At 41.5% G+C, this 22805-nt stretch overlaps 3 non-coding genes across 3 annotated transcripts; all 3 read left to right on the plus strand.

Annotated features, from left to right (window-relative positions):
* The first annotated feature begins 553 nt into the window (after positions 1-553).
* Positions 554-717, plus strand: LOC147033139 (U1 spliceosomal RNA). The gene has a single exon (XR_015055659.1). It is a non-coding gene; the product is annotated as a U1 spliceosomal RNA (small nuclear RNA).
* A 9687-nt stretch (positions 718-10404) lies between these two features.
* On the plus strand, positions 10405-10568 carry LOC147033140 (U1 spliceosomal RNA). Its single transcript, XR_015055643.1, has one exon. It is a non-coding gene; the product is annotated as a U1 spliceosomal RNA (small nuclear RNA).
* A 6490-nt stretch (positions 10569-17058) lies between these two features.
* Positions 17059-17226, plus strand: LOC147033141 (U1 spliceosomal RNA). Its single transcript, XR_015055676.1, has one exon. It is a non-coding gene; the product is annotated as a U1 spliceosomal RNA (small nuclear RNA).
* The last annotated feature ends 5579 nt before the right edge of the window (positions 17227-22805 follow it).

The following is a 22805-nucleotide window of genomic DNA, read 5'->3' on the forward strand; positions in this document are numbered from 1 at the left end:
CAGAAACACAAACACAAACAAACACACACACACACACAGAAGCACAAATACACACACACACACACACACACACACACACACACACACACACACACACACACACACACACACACACACCTCATCGTCCTGTTGAGTGCATCCACTGATTTCATCTCCTGTGATCTTCTCTCGAGAGTAAACAAATCGATCCACGTGGAACAAAATGATTCAGAGATTGTTCGAACGAGGAAACAACCCAGCTGGGAAATCACGACTCAACAACGTGCGTCGTGACGTCACTAAGTTAAACGTGGCGTCATCACACGAAAGTAAAAATACTCAGAAGGGATAAAATCGTGAAGACTTTTTAAATTCACTGAAAACAACAGCGAAGGGAGAAATTCTTCAAATATCTAAATCATAAAATGGAACCAAATAGTCCGATGAGAATGTGTTTATAAAGTTCTTGTAACATTCACCATTGATATAAATATTCAGGATATGGAGTGAATGGTTCCCAGTGAAGGAAGACGGTGCTCGCAGTAAGAGGAGGAATCCCGTGAATCAACAACTCATACTTACCTGACGGGAGAGATACCGTGATCAACAAGGCGGTTCTCTCATGGTGAGACTCTCCCATTGCACTCCCGGGGGGTTGACCCTTGCGATTTCTCCAAATGTGGGAAACTCGACCGTACAATTTGTGCGAGTGGGGGACTGCGTTCGCGCTGTCCCCTGATCTTTAAACAACAAACAGATAAACTGACCCTGCTTGGTGTTGGATTAATGGTTCTGGTGCCTTGGGATCGCAGGGTCTTGAGCTTGAGATCCTGTCGCGATTGAATTAAAACCATGTGGGGTTGAAAGCTTCTCATCCTTCCCAGGTCGGTGAACTCAGTACCATTTGGCATTTGGGGCATTTCATCAGTGGCACGACCACACCTTCAGCCAGTGATGCCACCTGCAGCTTTGTGCTTTATCCGAAGCAGGAGGAGATGATAAACTTGAATTTTATGACTGGAAGGATGGTTTCTATTCTTGGAGGTAAACTCATTCATCTCTCGCTGGAATGGGATTTGAACAGGAGCTTGACAGCTCATGGTGATATATTGCAGGAAGAAGAGACGTTCAGAGCAAGCAACGACTGCAATTGCTCGGCATGGGGTCCTGAGACAGGCAGGGGTTCCCGCCGGTGGGATCTATCTTTGCAGACAAAACGTATGGCCTTGTGAGTGGTGGTAAACACAACCCAAAGGGAATGCTCTATCGCAAGAAAACAAAGCAGTGTTAAGTGATGAATCGATTGAAAAAATGTTTTCCCTGATGTTTAACGAGACAGGAGTGTCACTAAATGAGGAGGTGACGATAGTGTTATTTGAGATAGTAGGTGTAATGATAACGAGGGTTAATGTACACAAATGCAACAGTAATAATAATAAAACACGTATAATTCCTAATGTTAATACACATCGATATTGTTTGACAAATCCACACCACAATTTATTGTACGATAACGAAACACTCCCCATGAGTAAATGGACCAACCCATGCACACAACAGAATGTTGAAGTTTTGAAAATGAGAACCTGTCCCGGGGATGAAATGAAACTACCCTTGCGGTGCTGAAAAGGGGAAAATTACTCCGTTAAAAAAATGTTAAAATTCACCCGAAATTATCTTTCTTCATTACACAAACGGCAGATCCAGAAGGAGGGTCCTCCGCCGAGTACATGTGCTGAGGTGTAGTCAGTTCCCATTCAGCTTGGACAACGCTCGCCAAGTGACTTAAGCACTCAAACCTGCACTCCAACGAAATGGTTGATAAAGAATGGCTGGCTCGGCAAGCCAAAGCGAGATGATGGTCATGGAACACACCCCTGATCAGGTTTTGGTGTGAGTTTGTGTTTCAGGCTGGCGGTGAGATTCGGCGGTTACCGACATTCTAATGGGGTAAAATAATTAGATTTGGGGGTTACCGTCATTCTAATGGGGTAAAATAATTAGAGAAAGAGCAATCAGAGATTTTAGACCATCTGCACGACTTGTTTTGTGTGGTGTTTGTGTGTTGTTTGTGTCGTGTTGTGTGTTACATAATTAATGAGACATAACGAGAACTGCCACTTTATAACTGCTGGCCGTGATGACCGGGTCCCAAGTTGTCCCGCTTTAATGTAACCCCGCTTTGATCGGACACTTGATTCTGACCCATGGCGTTTGTCATTATTCAATTGAGCCGAATTCAACAACAACAAAAAAAATCAAAAAGAACCTCGTTTTAAAAAAAAAAATCTGGCTGTCACACCATGTGTCAGAGCAGGTTGAAATTTAAAATATGTATATATTCCCCATCAGTTCGAGATCATAATTTTGACGTTTCACATCGATCAATTAAGCGGTTCAAGAGAAATAATTTCAATAAAGATTTTCGCTCAATCCAATATGGCTGAGAGACCATGTGACATCAATTGTTATTGGTGAATTCTCTGGTATCCCCAAGGCTTGTTGAACATTTGTGTGAAGTTTCCCCGAGATCTGTCCATCCTTTCTGGAGAAGAAGATGTTTGAAGGTTTTTGGGTAAATTCAATATGGCTGCGAAACCATGTGACCAATGATGTTGTATGTGAAAACGTTTTGTTCCTCATGGATAGTCGATCACACATGGGAAGTTTCACCTCAATCTGTTAAGTCGTTTCAGAGAAGATTTTTGAAATTTCATTAAAAAAAACATATGGTTGCTGAATCATGTGACCGATGACTTCATCATTTTTTTTTTCTGTGGACCAATTAATCCCAAAATGACCCTCAAATTTTTCATAGATCAAATGTCATATTCTACGTTTGGAATTATGACGTCATAACGAAGGCACCTATGACATCATAAAATCAATCTTATTCCACACGAAGTGTACTTGCCGTGTGCCAAGTTGCAATTTTTTCCTTGGTGTGGTTTCAGAGACACAGAGGTTCAATTGTTCCCCGTTTCCCAACATGGCCGCCACACCACGTGATCAAGGACATCATCATAATTATTGTTAAAACATTCCACGTAAGTATTCGCTCCTATGGTCAAAATTTTGTCTCAATCTGACAAGCGGTTGCAGAGAAAAACACGAAAGTTATGTGCGGACAAACAAACAGACAAGGAAACAAACAAACAGAGGACAGTTGTGAGAGGAACATGGCTGAGACGGAGGATCTCGTTTTTGCTCTCCTCTCGGCACGACGAAATGGTTGCGCGATTCTTGTGTCGTGCTGTAAATTTGCCCGCGTACAGGGCAAGACGCTCGTCATTGACTGTTCGGCAGAGCCGTGAGGTGTGTGCATTTCTGAGGAGGGACGAAGAGTGTGCCTCGTGGCCTCATCACGGGGCCTCAGGCATCGTCTCATCGTGTGTTCGACGAGGAAGGTGGGCGATCATTGTGAGCAGCCCTCGTGTCAGAGAGGAACATTCGGCATATTCGTTCATGAGAAGTCGCACGGCGGAAGGTGAGCTCTCGTGTTGAATACCACCTCACGAATTACCTCACGTACGTTTTCCTGCCCAGAGAGCTGCTCGGCGCCATTTTGGGCGCATCTTCCTGCACAGGATGAAGGGGCTCGACCTCAAAATTCAACAAGTACCATCTCTGGACAGCTAAGTGCTGGAATAAAGGGAGGGTTTTCTTTCCTTTATTTTCCCCTTGTCTGTATTAAAGTCCGTGTGTGGAGGCGCCTCGACTCCAGGCTTTAATTGACCTCACGTAGAAAAAAAACGAAAAAAAAATCAGACAAATGAAAAACCACTCATCGAGTGACAACTTGGCGAAACGGAATGGCACTCAGCAGAGCGTATCCCTCCGCCAGGCTGAACAGTTTACATTTTGTATGCCACTGATAGGTCGGATCTGATTCCGGACCTTAACCAAAATCGAATTGGCTTGTTCTCATCACCTAACCGACTCTTCCACCTCGTTTTGTCACAAGTCATCCACAACTTTTAGAGATAACATGCTATATATTGTTTTTGGCCCCGTCTCTCAACGGTGAAGAATCACCTGAAAAAATCTCGAGTCCGGATCCAGATTCAGATCTTCACCAAAATAGAATCAATTAGTCCTTGTCACACACCCATCGTGTCCACTAAGTTTCATCTGAATCCTTCCTCAACCTTTTGAGGTGTCATGCAACATCAGTTTGGCCCCATCTCTCAATGGTGAAGAATCAGTTAAAAATTAAATAATTCTAGTATCAAGATTTGGATTTGGATCTTCACCAAAATCGAAGCATTTCTTCCTCGTGGCACTCCCAACCTGTCCACCAAATTTCGTGTGAATCCATCCATAACCTTTAGAGATATTGTGCTGTATCGTGTTGCGAATCTTGAAACCATTATCGCACTCATCATTCAGGTCCTTCAGCTCAGTTATCTCAGGAAGTGCATGTTCCATAGATAGCTCGCAGTAGGGTGAATATACTGATTCTGGCTCACCTTTCCCCATGTAAATGAATGGGGGATTTTCAGCGATTCATATTTTTTTCCCTAAAAAATAAACCCCCTTTTTATCCCAAGGTATATTTATTTGTCTCCCCTTTTAACCTGGGGACACTTTTTTTTCAAATAATTCATGCAATAAGATAAAGATTTGTTCAAGTAGCAAAGTAGTAATGTGATTTGTTAAAGGTGATTCTTAAGAAATATCTGAAACGTCTAAGCCTCTAGACACTCTTTATCAAATAACCAATGCATATTGTTTTGCTCACTCATTGAACCTATAAAGATATGTTCATTCTCAAATTCCTTCAATAGTTTAATTTTCTTTGCACAATAATCCCCATCTAAAATATTGAAAAACAAAATATTTGAATCTTTATATTTTTTAAGATTCCCCTTTTGTGCCATTACGAAATGATAAACTTCTCTTAATGCTCTTGTTTGACCACTTCCTGAGCCACATATCATTTTGAGATTATAGTTAATTGTTTTTTCATTGTTCAATTGATAACCATCAAAGTTTTTCAGTCCATTCAAGGATATTCATTTTTTTCTTTACATCCTCTAACTTACTCGTTTTTAAATTGATTTGCTTATTTGTTTTATTTACCTTTGTTTTAGTTATTTTTTCAATAAGACTTATTTGATATTTTTCACATTCATTATGTTTTCCATTTATATACCAACACTGAGATTTTCTCCACTCTTTAGTTTGATTAATACTTGGTTTGACCATTTATACATTGCGAAAAAACGCTGCGATAGGCCTTAAAAAACCCTAACCCATCTTCCTATCGTTAAAACACAATCTATTCTATACACTATCATACAATATCCATATGGAACACAATCTATTCCATTATCTAAAATAAATCTCTTATCATCAAAGGCTCCTAATGCCTTTTTATTTACTTCTTCACTATATATGTTATGTTTATAACTTCTTATTGTATTCATTTTCCTATATTCTTCTTTCTTATTCATCAAACAATTATAATAATTTCTAAAAGTTATTGATTTCCTGATTACATATTTCTTTATTCCCTTTAATCTCTTATCAATCTGATCACCATAATTATAAGCATATGCCTTTGCTCTCAATCCAATAAACTCACTCATTACTTTTCCACCCAACTCATCCTTAAACTTACCAATAACCTTTTCATTCTTTTTGGAAAATAACTCACTCTTCTTGCTGAAATTACTTGTATCATATACTCCAATATTTTTCTTCATATCTTTATAAACATCATCAGTTTTTATATCTAGGATAAAACTATCAGTGTCCATATACAACAATGAAACATTTTCACCATACTCTTTCTTGAAGTCATAATACAAATAATCATACATCAATATCTTTGATAAATCAAGAACTGCTGTTCCAATATAAATTGGTTTATCCATTACAATACTTTCCATTTTCATATGAATTGCAGAAAAGTTCTCTGAAAAAACCTCCTCTCTCTCAAAACTTGGTTTATTTATCAATCTCGAAGCTTCTTTCCAAGATGTTGCGAATCTAATGTTTTGCCTGTTTCTAACATTTTCCATAGTCTTTCCAAATACAGCATTATTCATTAATTTATAAAAGTCCCCTTCAAATTTTACTTTTGTATTTGCTCTCATATCTGTATTGAATTGAATATACTTTTTCACCCAAGGACTTTGTTTAAATTTTAAAACTGTATGAATTTTAGCTACTCTCAATCCTTCTCTCAAAAACTGTTTTAAGCTTCTCTGATGCAAAACATATCCCTCTTTATCATAGAATGTTGTTAATAACTTTTCTGTTGATTTGCCTTTAATATTAATACTTTTATGATAATCACTGAACCATTCTTTCTTTGGGGTTTCTTTCTCACATGCAAAAGTAAGGTCTTTATGCTTATTATGAAGATCACTCGGGTACCTCAAATCAACTTCAAAATAATAACCTTCTTCTTCATCATTCAATTCCTCTTGAGAAGAAATAACAATATTCATCAAAGCCTTTTCATAATCCTATTCTTCCACCCACTCTAATTTACCATAAGGCAGAGATTGAGACATTGCCCATCCATACAAATTATTAGCATCAAAATACATCAAATAATTACTATCTTTTTCACTATCATAATTTGGAAGATATTTATTATTTGCTTTAGCATATCTTTTTGAACATACTTGTGATATTCCACCTCTCTTGGACTTCTCAATCATCAAAAGCATATCAACATCGCTGATTAAATCTATATCTTGTTTTGTCATTTTCAACATTGCACTCCAAGCTAAACCAGGAGCTGTGAAATAGTGGGCAGGATCTAATCCATAACAATTTTTATCATGACAGAGTGATCGAAAAGCTTCAAACACATCAGCTAACAATAAAACATCTGTTTTTAGATATAAATCATGATATTCTCCAAGGTTCTTTATCTTAAATATTTTCCATATTTCTTGTGCGTGTTTATATTCCTTATCACTGATATCTTCTTCATAAATTTTATTATAGAAACTTTCTTTTGAAGGAAGTTGTGTTTCTTTAAATCTCATAAATGAATCCATATAATCATAAGGATAAATTCCCTTACTTGTAAGAATTTTCTCTTTACTTTGAATTTCATTCCTTGTTTGAATTTCCTCTCTCGTGAGAATTCCTTCTTTAATCAGAATTTCATCTTTAATCAGAATTTCCTCTTTAGTTAGAATTTCATTCATTGTTCGAATTTTCTTTATAATTACAATTTCATCTTCAGTTAGAATTTCTTCATTAATTTCCTCATTAATTCGAATTTCCTCTTTACTTTGAATTCTCTCTTTAATCTGAATCTGAATTCTTTAAGATATGGATTGCCGTTGGCTCACAAGGAGCTCCTCCGCCCTTTAATTGGAATTGATGCCAATTCACACATCCCACTCCTCACCACACAGTATCACATGCAAATCCAACAATGCAAAATTCAAAACAAGACGAACAAATGCAAATGTTTTACTCAGGATAAAGAAACACAGGGTACACCATGATCCAATGAATAAACCATGTTACTCAAAAAAGGGATTGTAATAAAATATATGCAATGATAATAACAAATGACTTATTCGTGAAACAATTGAGGATTCTGATCCGTCACTCGTAACACCCTCTCCCACCACCGCCGGGGACGGCGCGACATGTTACACATTTACAAAGACAATTTGCATCTCCCCACCTTAGGAACTCTTGGTGAGGGGTGAGGGGTGAGGGGTGAGGGGTGAGGGGTGAGAGGTGAGGGGTGGGGCCCGGGGGGCAAATGAAGCCGACACATCGTTTGTCATGTGATATGACCTGTTGTTCCCATGACAGGTTTCATTGGTTGAGATAACATAAGTAAAGCTCGAACATGTGGACGTCACACAAACGGACGTAAAAACACGTATTTTAGTGTGATTGATTGAAGGGGCTCGCGGGTGGGGCCCACTGGGAAATTTGCATGGACCCCAAATGACTGACGCCCCCCTGCTTCTCCCCACCCATTCCACTCTCTTCTCACACCCACTCACGTGCCTCCTCCCACCCCAACCGCTCCCTTCCGACTCTCATGTGAGTGTCCGAAGGGAGGGGGATGTGGAGATAAAGGAAAGGAAAGGGTGGAGGTGGGGGTGGGAGTGGGGTGGCTGTCTGCACGGAGGGGGTGGTATGAGTGGAAGGAAGGGGTAGGTAGGAAGGAGGGAGAGTAGGATCGGTGGAGAGTCCCAGCGTTGCAGGTACCTTTGCTGGCGGCAAATAAATAAAGAAACACTGCAGCGATTTTAAAAAACATAGAACTGCCCTTCCTGAAGCTCACTTGGATCAGGAGGAACAGACACTCAAACCTCCCTCATACCCTGAACTCTGAATTTATTAATGTCGTGAACAAGCTTTGGTATATCCAGGGTGATGAAGGTTGTGCTCAAGATTCATCGAAGTTCTGTGTGCAGTTTGGAGAAGAAAGCAAATTCCTATTTGGGGGATCAACCGCCCCTACCCTTAGACCCCTGCACGAACGCACATTTTGCTGCGGTCAATACACCTTCGTGAGACATCAGATATGAAGTTTGTGGCCAACTTTCATCAAAATGGTGTGTTTGGTTCAACAGATAATGACTAAAGTTTTTAAGGACTGACTGACTCACTCACCTCCAGACACTGCTCTGTCACAAAAGCTCACCTGAGTGAATTCCAGGTGAGTGAAAAAAGGAGCATATCCCTCTTGATTGGCTGCTCATCAGGGACCTTTCTCGTCACTATGACTTTGCCCTTTGACATTTTGAACCAATTTTCAAATTATTTTCTCCATATTCTCATCATAACAGTTTGTTTAAAATTTAATGACAAAGCCTGAAATGGGAAAAAAGTTATTGCCTGGACAAACACACACACACACACACACACACACACACACACACACACACACACACACACACACACACACACACACACACACACACACACACACACACACATACAAATACACACACACACAAACAAACAAACACACACATACAAATACACACACAAACACAGAAGCACAAATACACACACACACACACACGCACATTCACACACACACATAAACAGAAACACAAACACAAACAAACACACACACACATACAAACACGCACACACACACAAATAAACACACACATACAAACATACACACATACGAACACACACAGAAACACCCACACACACCACACACACAAACAAATACACTCACACACACATACAAACACACACACAAACAAACACACACATACACACGCATTCAAACACACAAACATACAAACACACACACACAGAAACACACACACACCACACACACACGTGCAAACACACACATACACATAGATACACACATACACACACACAAACAAACACACACACACACACACACACACACGAACAAACACACACATACACACAGATACACACACATACACACACAAACAAACACACACACAAACACACACACACATACACACATACACACATACACACACATACAAACACACACACAAACAAACACACACAAACACAAACAAACACACACACAAACAAACACACACACAAACACACACACATACACACACATACACACACACAAACACACACACAAATACACACAAACAAACACACACACATACAAACACACACACACATACAAACACACACACAAACACATACATACAAACTCACTCACACACAGACACAGACAAACAGACAGACGCAAACACACACACAAACACACACACAAACAAACACACACACACAAACACACACATACAAACACACACACACACACACATACAAACACACACATAAATACACACAAACAGACACACACACACATACAAACACACACACACACACACACAGACAAACACACACATGCAGACACACACATACAAACACACACACACATACAAACACACACACACACACACACTCACACACACACATACAAACAAACACACACTTACAAACACACACATACACACACACACACACACACACACCTCATCGTCCTGTTGAGTGCATCCACTGATTTAATCTCCTGTGATCTTCTCTCGAGAGTAAACAAATCGATCCACGTGGAACAAAATGATTCAGAGATTGTTCGAACGAGGAAACAACCCAGTTGGGAAATCACGACTCAACAACGTGCGTCGTGACGTCACTAAGTTAAACGTGGCGTCATCACACGAAAGTAAAAATACTCAGAAGGGATAAAATCATGAAGACTTTTTAAATTCACTGAAAACAACAGCGAAGGTAGAAATTCTTCAAATATCTAAATCATAAAATGGAACCAAATAGTCCGATGAGAATGTGTTTATAAAGTTCTTGTAACATTCACCATTGATATAAATATTCAGGATATGGAGTGAATGGTTCCCAGTGAAGGAAGACGGTGCTCGCAGTAAGAGGAGGAATCCCGTGAATCAACAACTCATACTTACCTGACGGGAGAGATACCGTGATCAACAAGGCGGTTCTCTCATGGTGAGACTCCCCCATTGCACTCCCGGGGGGTTGACCCTTGCGATTTCCCCAAATGTGGGAAACTCGACCGTACAATTTGTGCGAGTGGGGGACTGCGTTCGCGCTGTCCCCTGATCTTTAAACAACAAACAGATAAACTGACCCTGCTTGGTGTTGGATTAATGGTTCTGGTGCCTTGGGATCGCAGGGTCTTGAGCTAGAGATCGTGTCGCCATTGAATTAAAACCATGTGGGGTTGAAAGCTTCTTATCCTTCCCAGGTCGCTGAAATAAGTACCCTTTGGCATTTGGGGCATTGCATCAGTGGCACGACCACACCTTCAGCCAGTGATGCCACCTGCGGCCTTGTGCTTTATCCGAAGCAGGAGGAGATGATAAACTTGAATTTTATGACTGGAAGGATGGTTTATATTCTTGGAGGTAAACTCATTCATCTATCGCTGGAATGGGATTTGAACAGGAGCTTGACAGCTCATGGTGATATATTGCAGGAAGAAGAGATGTTCAGAGCAAGCAACGACTGCAATTGCTCGGCATGGTGTCCTGAGACAGGAAGGGGTCCCCGCGGGTGGGATCTCACTTTGCAGACAAAACGAATGGCCTTGTGAGTGGTGGTAAACACAACCCAAAGGGAATGCTCCATCGTAAGAAAACAAAGCAGTGTCAAGTGATGAATCGATTTTAAAAATGTTTTCCCTGATGTTTAACTTGACAGGACTGTCACTAAATGGACAGTGACTAAATGGACACTAAATGGACAGGACTAAAGGAGGTGACGATAGTGTTATTTGAGAAAGTAGGTATAATGATAACGAGGGTTAATGTACACAAATGCAACAGTAATAATAATAAAACACATATAATTCCTAATGTTAATACACATCGATATTGTTTGATAAATCCACACCACAATTTATTGTACGATAACGAAACACTCCTCATGAGTAAATGGACCAACCCATGCACACAACAGAACGTTGAAGTTTTTAAAATCAGAACCTGTCCCGGGGATAAAACGAAACTACCCTTGCGGTGCTGAAAATGGGAAAATTATTCCGTTAAAAAAATGTTAAAATTCACCCGAAATTATCTTTCTTCATTACACCAACGGCAGATCCAGAAGGAGGGTCCTCCGCCGAGTACATGTGCTGAGGTGTAGTCAGTTCCCATTCAGCTTGGACAGCGCTCGCCAAGTGACTTAAGCACTCAAACCTGCACTCCAACGAAATGGTTGATAAAGAATGGCTGGCTCGGCAAGCCAAAGCGAGATGATGGTCATGGAACACACCGCTGATCAGGTTTTGGTGTGAGTTTGTGTTTTAGGCTGGCGGTGAGATTCGGAACGAACGTTCCTGGTGCTGGTGGCTTCTTCGTTGGAGACAACTTGATGTCTTCAGAAGATTCGGGAGCAGACGACAGGATATTGGAGGAACAAGCGGCTCGAGTCATGGATCTTATTTCGCCGCTCTTGGATTCGGCTGATGGACCGGCGGTGTCTTCTCCTGGGGGCGATGAGTCCTTGCCGAAATCCCAGGCTAGGGATTCAATCCTTGCTGTGGCTGCTGCTGCTGCAAGCCTACCAAAGGACTTGGACGAATCAGCACCTGGGCCTTCAGGTTCTTCGAGCGGGTGGAAGGAGCCACAAGGGACGGTGAAACAACATTCCGAGGTATCGCCCGTTTCCTCAGGCCCACCCACAGGGTTAGTATCTCCGGGCGGTAAAGAGAATATAACGGGAAAGAACACATCAGCTGCAGCGATCATCGCGGGGTCTTCCCGGGTGTTGCGTCGAAACGCCGTACGTCTGGAGGTTATAGACAATTTCTCCATTAATCGGCATTTATTTAGTCGGTTGGTGGTGCAAGGTGCCTTGGGGTTCGGGATTTCTCAGCTTGATGCCATATTCTCCTTGCCGGCGGGTAAGGTTTTTGAGATCGTTTTTGTGAATTACCCTTCATTCCTTCAGTTTTGGGAGCGTTGGGAGAAGTTGAAGAACCAAGAGCCGCTAAATCATTTTTCTGTGGAAGCTTTGTCAGAAAAGGGTGTGGTGAATGTGACGCTCCAAATGTATTGTGAAGTCCTGAAAAATGAGGACATTATTACATGGCTGAGTAGGTCATGTAAAGTGCTTGGCCCTGTGGTGCATATCAGAGACGAGGACGGGATTAAAACCGGAGCAAGGACGGTAAAAGTCAAACTGGAATCGGACCCTACAGTGCCTGGGTGCCTTTAGCACCTTCCAGGCAAGGTGTCTCTCGGCCCATTTCGGGGATTCCTACACTACCCTGGACAAGTAAAGACATGCAACAGATGTGGTAGCACTGACCACATGGCATGGGCGTGTAGAACACCGAAATGCTACAAGTGTGGTTCCTTGGAGCACTCGGGACAAGTATGTACGAAACCACTAAAATGCAGCCTGTGTGGTAGTCTGGAACATCTCTTCCGTCTCTGTCCGAAATCCTTCGCGAATAGGGTTAAAAGAACTCGTGAATTTCTTTGGGGAAAGACCAATGGAAGTGAATCTCATGATTCTAACCTTCCAATTGACAAACAGAAATTGGAGTGCATCTGTCGGTAGCCCAATCAGTGGTGTCACCTAAGGCCCAGTGTGTGTCCCCAATGGTTTCAAAGGTTCATTCACCTGGTGTTGGGTCGGCATCCTCAGTCACCTGGGGGGACAGCATCCAATAAGTGGGTGGAAATGAACAGGGAAATGCAGAGATCCTAAAGGAAAGGGAATCTCATAACAAAAGCTTATGTGTCAAGGGCAACATGGAGGAAGGTGTCGAAATAGAGGAGAGTCACACTCCGTTGCCCGTAGCATTAGTTTCTACGGACACGAAGAAAGTTGGCTTGGAGATTGAAGGAGAAGCTCGGGGCGGTGATTTGACTACAAATCGTATATGGGATCGGGACTCGGTGCCCCATGATGGAGCGGCAGGGGAATCATGGTCCAAGCCTGCGAGACGGAGATCTAAGAAAGAGAGAGTGAGTTATGAGACGAGGAAATCGCGGGTCGGCTTGTCGAAACATAGGGAGCGTTCTCCTCTGAACAACGCCTCGGATGGCTAACGTGAAGATGCTGTCAGTTAATGTACGAAGTATTTTGAGGTCAAGTAGGAGGGCTGCGATCTTGAGAGATAAACATCTACTCCCTTTGTCGCCTTCCTACAAGAATGCTTCCTGCCATCCCGTGCGAGTTACCCTGACCTCACCAAGGAGTGGCCAGGTCCTTCACATTTTTCGGGTGGCAATGCGTGCAAGAATGATGGGATTGCTGTTCTCTTTAACCAAAAGCTCCCTTGGGTTATTAAGAGTGCTCTTGACCTTGTGCCCGGGAGAGTATGTGTTCTTGATGTCGATTTTACGATTTGTGCTTTCGATTCATCAACGTTTATTTTCCTCAAAATCCGAGGGAGCGTATCGTTTGCTTGAAGAAAATTGAATTGTGGTTATGTACCCAACGTTTTATTGTTTTGGGGGGCGACTTCAACCTCGTAGTAGATTCCCCAGAACGGGATTCATCGTGTGTTGCTGCGAAACAAATGTTGCTCGCTTTTGACCTGAGGGACTCATTCCGGGAAGTACATTTGTCTGATCCTGGCTACACGTGGGTAGGCCATGGATTCTACGCGCAATCGCGCATCGATTATTTCTTTATTTCAAGACATTTTGGGATTCGAGGTTTTCAGAGGATTTGGAATTCTTTCTCTGATCATAGCGGTATCATGCTCGAAGTCTCATTACCAACCAGCAATCGATCAGTCGTTGGTCATTGGAAGGGAAATATTACATTGTTTAATGTTCCTTGGTCGCAAGGCATTATTAGGGAACAAATCTCCTTGTGGGTCACTCTAATCCCAGAATTTGGAAGCATTTGTGATTGGTGGGAGGATTTTAAGTCGAGAATAAAAAAGCTGTTGCTTCATTTAGGGAGAGTGATGAAGCGACGTGAAAGTAGAAACTTTACTCGCCTCTCTCTGAAGTTGCAACGTCTTTATGCCCTTCAATGTTATGGCTTTAATGTGGGACAGGACATTTCATCGGTTGAAAGCAGTATTGCTACCTATTTCCGTTGTCAAGAAGACCGGATTGTTTTTCGCAGCCCCTTGAGTGCAGTGGGACATCAGGAACGGTGTTCCCCCCCTTCTTTCGAAGACTCATGAAACGGCGTGTGCAACCTTCCTGTTTAATCGACAACACCGGAACCACTCGGTCCGACCCCCAGGTGATCGATACCATGATCACGGATTTTTATTCAAATCTGTACAAAAGGGAGGAGGTTTCTGCGGTCGACAAAAACCAACTCCTTTCGTACTGCAAAGTTCAAGCGAGCGGATCGGCAAACAACTCTTCTTTTACTTCAGCGGAGCTTGAGCAGGTGGTTGGAGCGTTAAAGAGAGGTTAATACTCCTGGAAGCGATGGCATTGCAAATGAATTTTATCAAGTTTTCCTGCCGGAACTTAAAGCGCCACTTCTGGAAGTCTGTAAAGCGGTTTGGTCATCGAACAAGGTGCCTAAGTCTTGGTCAGAATCGCGACTGATTTTGCTCCCAAAGGAGGGTGATTTGAGGGATGTTCAGAACTGGAGACCGATCTCATTACTTAATTCTGATTACAAAATCTTTGCGTCAATGTTGTTGGGTCGAGTGCAACATGAGATCGGTGGAGTCCTGCATGTGCATCAGAGGTGTGGCACAAAAGGGAGGAAAGCCTCTGATGTTTTGCTCCTCGTTCGGGACATCCTGGCCCTAGCCGAAAACAGAAAACTAGACCTTGCAGTACTGAACCTTGACCTGGCGAAAGCATTTGACAACGTTTCCCGGGATTATTTGTGGGACCTATTGAGGGTGTTGTCCTTTGATACGAATCTGGTTCAAGCTTTGCGATGTCTTTATGATAACTCGACCGCAAAAATAGTGATAAATAATAGAGTGACAGAAGGATTTAAAGTGGAGAAAGGGGTCAGGCAAGGGTGTCCCTTATCCCCCCTTCTCTTTGTTTTGGCAACTCTCCCTCTTCTCTTGGCTTTAGAGGATAAGGTGGATGGATTTAGAATCCCAGGGATGGTTGGGGAAGGCATAGCCTCTCTGGCATACATCGACGATATCGTTGTATTTGCTCGTAACGATTTCTCCTTATGGGAGGCTGTGGGATGCTGTATGGCTTTTGCGAAAGCATCGGGACTCCATGTCAACTTCAATAAGAGTAGGGTCTTGGTTTTTGGTGAACGGTTTGATCGGCCCAGGATTGAAGCTATGTTTTGGGGGTCTGGCAGAGCAGGTGAAGGTTTTGGGAGTGTTCTTGGGGAAAGGAGAGAATCCGGCATGTAACTGGCGGGACAAGTTGTCACAGATCAGAAAGTGCAGCAGAGAATGGAAGGAACGGAAGCTTGCCTCTCGGGACAAAGCGCTGATTGTCAAGGGACAATTTTTTCCCATGTTGAGGACTTTAGCTGAAGTGCTGCCTCCCCTACCCGGCGTCGTTCGTCAATTAAAGGGGATCGTTCACGGGTTCTTCTGTGCATCATGGATTTTTAAACCGAGCTGGATCGAATTGTGTAAAAGGGAGGTGTGTGGGGGCAGAGGTTGCCCAGATCTTCCGTTATGGCTTTGCTTAGCTTCTGTCGCATGTCATTTGGGGCCACTGAATGGGGAACGGTGGGGATTGGCAGCGCTCATCCGTTACAACATGGGACCTATCCTGCGTGGGTGGGACTTGTTTGACTTCAGATTAACAGGTCCCTACAATTGGTTTCCCATGTATCCCTATGATCTACTGAAACGAGCTATTGTGGATTATGAGTTGAAAAAGTTGGACAAGGTCACATTTCCAGCTTTAAAACTACATGTCTCCGCTGGTGAAGAAACAAGTATTATTCGGGGAACCTCGGTGGGGTGGAGTTCTTCATTTTGGCTGTCTATCGCATCGTCGTTGATGCCTGGTCATCACAGTGACCTGGCATGGTTACATGTTCAGGGTTTACTCCCCTCACGTCTTCAATGCTTCACACGTGGTCTTACCCGAACAGTGGAATGTCCGTATGCTGGGTGTAGTCAACCAGAATCTGTTTCCCACTACATGTGGTCATGTGTATTTGCCCAAAGGTCTTGGGGTATTATAAACGTGCGTTGGCTTTCCACCCTGTTTCCAGATATGTTAACACAGGAAGTGGTAATGAACGGTATATGTGTGCGAGTTCCTGCTTTGCAGAAAACAACATATTGGAGGATTCTATGTGCGGCGAAGACTGCGCTGTGGAAATGTAGATGCCTGGCCATCTTTGGAAGATTCAACTGGGACCCTGATCTCTTTGTGGCCATCTTCCTCAACGAAATCATTGACTGTTTGAGACTTTTGGGAAGAGCCTCTGTCAGGGAGAAAGCCTTGTGGAAAAAAATGTTTCCCAAGCCTGGGTAGTTTGTGGCATGTGCTCCCATTACATTCATTGAGTGTTTGAAAACCCCTTGAGATTGTCAATGTATGGACAAAAGTAAGACAGGTACTGTAAAATGCAAAGTATTTGTTTAATTGCTCCGAATGTTGGAAGTTCTTTATTGTTTGCTGACTTTTTTTTTGTACCAATGACATGAAGATGGTGAAACTGCCAGGTGTGTGTTTTCGAATTTCTAATAAAACAATATGGTTCTTTCATGGTGAGACTCCCCCATTGCACTCCGGGGGGGTTGACCCTTGCGATTTCCCCAAATGTGGGAAACTCGACCGTACAATTTGTGCGATTGGGGGACTGCGTTCGCGCTGTCCCCTGATCTTTAAACAACAAACAGAGAAACTGACCCTGCTTGGTGTTGGATTAATGGTTCTGGTGCCTTGGGATCGCAGGGTCTTGAGCTTGAGATCCTGTCCCCATTGAATTAAAACCATGTGGGGTTGAAAGCTTCTCATCTTTCCCAGGTCGGTGAACTCAGTACCATTTGGCATTTGGGGCATTTCATCAGTGGCACGACCACACCTTCAGCCAGTGATGCCACCTGCAGCTTTGTGCTTTATCCGAAGCAGGAGGAGATGATAAACTTGAATTTTATGACTGGAAGGATGGTTTATATTCTTGGAGGGAAACTCATTCATCTATCGCTGGAATGGGATTTGAACAGGAGCTTGACAGCTCATGGTGATATATTGCAGGAAGAAGAGACGTTCAGAGGAAGCAACGACTGCAATTGCTCGGCATGGGGTCCTGAGACAGGAAGGGGTCCCCGAGGGTGGGATCTCACTTTGCAGACAAAACGTATGGCCTTGTGAGTGGTGGTAAACACAACCCAAAGGGAATGCTCTATCGTAAGAAAACAAAGCAGTGTCACGTGATGAATCGATTTAAAAAATGTTTTCCCTGATGTTTAACGAGACAGGACTGTCACTAAATGAGGAGGTGACGATAGTGTTATTTGAGAAAGCAGGTGTAATGATAACGAGGGTTAATGTACACAAATGCAACAGTAATAATAATAAAACACGTATAATTCCTAATGTTAATACACATCGATATTGTTTGACAAATCCACACCACAATTTATTGTACGATAACGAAACACTCCTCATGAGTAAATGGACTAACCCATGCGCACAACAGAACGTTGAAGTTTTTTTAAATCAGAACCTGTCCCGGGGATAAAACGAAACTACACTTGCGGTGCTGAAAAGGGGAAAATTATTCCGTTAAAAAAATGTTAAAATTCACCCGAAATTATCTTTCTTCATTACACCAACGGCAGATCCAGAAGGAGGGTCCTCCGCCGAGTACATGTGCTGAGGTGTAGTCAGTTCCCATTCAGCTTGGACAGTGCTCGCCAAGTGACATAAGCACTCAAACCTGCACTCCAACGAAATGGTTGATAAAGAATGGCTGGCTCGGCAAGTCAAAGCGAGATGATGGTCATGGAACACACCCCTGATCAGGTTTTGGTGTGAGTTTGTGTTTCAGGCTGGCGGTGAGATTCGGGGTTTACCGTCATTCTAATGGGGTAAAATAATTAGATTTGGGGGTTACCGTCATTCTAATGGGTTAAAATAATTAGATTCGGGGGTTACCGTCATTCTAATGGGGTAAAATAATTAGTAAAAGAGCAATCAGAGATTTTAGACCATCTGCACGACTTGTTTTGTGTGGTGTTTGTGTGTTGTTTGTGTCGTGTTGTGTGTTACATAATTAATGAGACAAAACGAGAACTGCCACTTTATAACTGCTGGCCGTGATGACCGGGTCCCAAGTTGTCCCGCTTTAATGTAACCCCGCTTTGATCGGACACTTGATTCTGACCCAAGGCGTTTGTCATTATTCAATTGAGCTGAATTCAACAACAACAAAAAAAATCAAAAAGAACCTCGTTTAAAAAGAAAAAAATCTGGCTGTCAGACCATGTGTCAGAGCAGGTTGAAATTTAAAATATGTATATATTCCCCATCAGTTCGAGATCATAATTTTGACGTTTCACATCGATCAATTAAGCGGTTCAAGAGAAATAATTTCAATAAAGATTTTCGCTCAATCCAATATGGCTGAGAGACCATGTGACATCAATTGTTATTGGTGAATTCTCTGCTATCCCCAAGGCTTGTTGAACTTTTGTGTGAAGTTTCCCCGAGATCTGTCCATCCTTTCTGGAGAAGAAGATGTTTGAAGGTTTTTTGGTAAATTCAATATGGCTGCCAAACCATGTGACCAATGATGTTGTATGTGCAAACGCTTTGTTCCTCATGGATAGTCGATCATACATGGGAAGTTTCACCTCAATCTGTTAAGTCGTTTCAGAGAAGATTTTTGAAATTTCATTCAAAAAAATATATGGTTGCTGAATCATGTGACCGATGACTTCATCATTTTTTTTTTTCTGTGGACCAATTAATCCCAAAATGACCCTCAAATTTTTCATAGATCAAATGTCATATTCTACGTTTGGAATTATGACGTCATAACGAAGGCACCTATGACATCATAAAATCAATCTTATTCCACACGAAGTGTACTTGCCATGTGCCAAGTTGCAATTTTTTCCGTGGTGTGGTTTCAGAGACACAGAGGTTCAATTGTTCCCCGTTTCCCAACATGGCCGCCACATGATCAAGGTCAAGGTGATCAAGGACATCATCATAATTATCGTTGAAACATTCGACGTAAGTATTCGCTCCTATGGTCAAAATTTTGTCTCAATCTGACAAGCGGTTGCAGAGAAAAACACGAAAGTTATGTGCGGACAAACAAACAGACAAGGAAACAAACAAACAGAGGACAGTTGTGAGAGGAACATGGCTGAGACGGAGGATCTCGTTTTTGCTCTCCTCTCGGCACGACGAAATGGCTGCGCGATTCTTGTGTCGTGCTGTAAATTTGCCCGCGTACAGGGCAAGACGCTCGTCATTGACTGTTCGGCAGAGCCGTGAAGTGTGTGCATTTCTGAGGAAGGACGAAGAGTGTGCCTCGTGGCCTCATCACGGGGCCTCAGGCATCGTCTCGTCGTGTGTTCGACGAGTAAGGTGGGCGATCATTGTGAGCAGACCTCGTGTCAGAGAGGAACATTCGGCATATTCGTTCATGAGAAGTCGCACGGCGGAAGGTGAGCTCTCGTGTTGAATACCACCTCACAAATTACCTCACGTACGTTTTCCTGCCCAGAGAGCGGCTCGGCGCCATTTTGGGCACATCTTCCTGCACAGGACGAAGGGGCTCAACCTCAAAATTCAACAAGTACCATCTCTGGACAGCTAAGTGCTGGAATAAATGGAGGGTTTTCTTTCCTTTATTTTCCCCTTGTCTGTATTAAAGTCCGTGTGTGGAGGCGCCTCGACTCCAGGCTTTAATTGACCTCACGTAGAAAAAAAACGAAAAAAAAATCAGACAAATGAAAAACCACTCATCGAGTGACAACTTGGCGAAACGGAATGGCACTCGGCAGAGCCTATCCCTCCACCAGTCTGAACAGTTTACATTTTGTATGCCACTGATAGGTCGGATCTGATTCCGGACCTTAACCAAAATCGAATTGGCTTGTTCTCATCACCTAACCAACTCTTCCACCTCGGTTTGTCACAAGTCATCCAAACTTTTAGAGATAACATGCTATATATTGTTTTTGGCCCCGCCCCGTCTCTCAACGGTGAAGAATCACCTGAAAAAATCTCGAGTCCGGATCCAGATTCAGATCTTCACCAAAATAGAATCAATTAGTCCTTGTCACACACCCATCCTGTCCACTAAGTTTCATCTGAATCCTTCCTCAACCTTTTGAGGTATCATGCAACATCAGTTTGGCCCCATCTATCAATGGTGAAGAATCAGTTAAAAATTAAATAATTCTAGTATCAAGATTTGGATTTGGATCTTCACCAAAAATGAAGCAGTTCTTCCTCGTGGCACTCCCAACCTGTCCACCAAATTTCGTTTGAATCCATCCATAACCTTTAGAGATATTGTGCTGTATCGTGTTGGGAAGCTGGAAACCATTATCGCACTCATCATTCAGGTCCTTCAGCTCAGTTATCTCGGGAAGTGCATGTTCCATAGATAGCTCGCAGTAGGGTGAATATACTGATTCTGGCTCACTTTTCCCCATGTAAATGAATGGGGGATTTTCAGCGATTCATATTTTTTTTCCCTAAAAAATAAACCCCCTTTTTATCCCAAGGTATATTTATTTGTCTCCCCTTTTAACCTGGGGACACTTTTTTTTCAAATAACCCATGCAATAAGATAAAGATTTGTTCAAGTAGCAAAGTAGTAATGTGATTTGTTAAAGGTGATTCTTAAGAAATATCTGAAACGTCTAAGCCTCGGGACACTCTTTATCAAATAACCAATGCATATTGTTTAGCTCACTCATTGAACTTATAAATTTATGTTCATTCTCAAATTCCTGCAATAGTTTAATTTTCTTTGCACAATAATCCCCATCTAAAATATTGAAAAACAAAACATTTGAATCTTTATATTTTTTAAGATACACCTTTTGTGCCATTAAGAAATGATAAACTTCTCTTAATGCTCTTGTTTGACCACCTCCTGAGCCACATATCATTTTGAGAGCATAGTATATTGTTTTTTCATTGTTCAATTGATAACCATCAAAGTTTTCAGTCCATTCAAGGATATTCATTTTTTTCTTTACATCCTCTAACTTACTCGTTTTAAAATTGATTTGCTTATTTGTTTTATTTACCTTTGTTTTAGTTATTTTTTCAATAAGACTTATTTGATATTTTTCACATTCATTATGTTTTCCATTTATACACCAAGACTGAGATTTTCTCCACTCTTTAGTTTGATTAATACTTGGTTTGACCATTTATATATTGCGAAAAAACGCGGCGATAGCCCTTAAAAAACCCTAACCCATCTTCCCATCGTTAAAACACAATCTATTTTATACACTCTATCATACAATATCCATATGGAACACAATCTATTCCATTATCTAAAATAAATCTCATCATCAAAGGCTCCTAATGCCTTTTTATTTACTTCTTCACTATATAGTTATGTTTATAACTTCTTATTGTATTCATTTTCCTATGTTCTTCTTTCTTATTCATCAAACAATTATAATAATTTCTAAAAGTTATTGATTTCCTTATTACATATTTCTTTATTCCCTTTGACCTCTTATCAATCTGATCACCATAATTATAAGCATATGCCTTTGCTCTCAATCCAATAAACTCACTCATTACTTTTCCACCCAACTCATCCTTAAACTTACCAATAACCTTTTCATTCTTTTTGGAAAATAACTCACTCTTCTTGCTGAAATTACTTGTATCATATACTCCAATATTTTTCTTCATATATTTATAAACATCATCAGTTTTTATATCTAGGATAAAACTATCAGTGTCCATATACAACAATGAAACATTTTCACCATACTCTTTCTTTAAGTCATTATACAAATAATCATACATCAATATCTTTGATAAATCAAGAACTGCTGTTCCAATATAAATTGGTTTATCCATTACAATACTTTCCTTTTTCATATGAATTGCAGAAAAGTTCTCTGAAAAAACCTCCTGTCTCTCAAAACTTGGTTTATTTATCAATCTCGAAGCTTCTTTCCAAGATGTTGCGAATCTAATGTTTTGCCTGTTTCTAACATTTTCCAGTCTTTCCAAATACAGCATTATTCATTAATTTATAAAAGTCCCCTTCAAATTTTACTTTTGTATTTGCTCTCATATCTGTATTGAATTGAATATACTTTTTCACCCAAGGACTTTGTTTAAATTTTAAAACTCTATGAATTTTAGCTACTCTCAATCCTTCTCTCAAAAACTGTTTTAAGCTTCTCTGATGCAAAACATATCCCTCTTTATCATAGAATGTTGTTAATAACTTTT

The sequence above is a fragment of the Eptatretus burgeri genome, chromosome 2 (assembly GCF_056783735.1).
Source record: "Eptatretus burgeri isolate ZD-2024b chromosome 2, Ebu_testis_v1, whole genome shotgun sequence".
NCBI classification, from domain to species: Eukaryota; Metazoa; Chordata; class Myxini; order Myxiniformes; family Myxinidae; genus Eptatretus; species Eptatretus burgeri.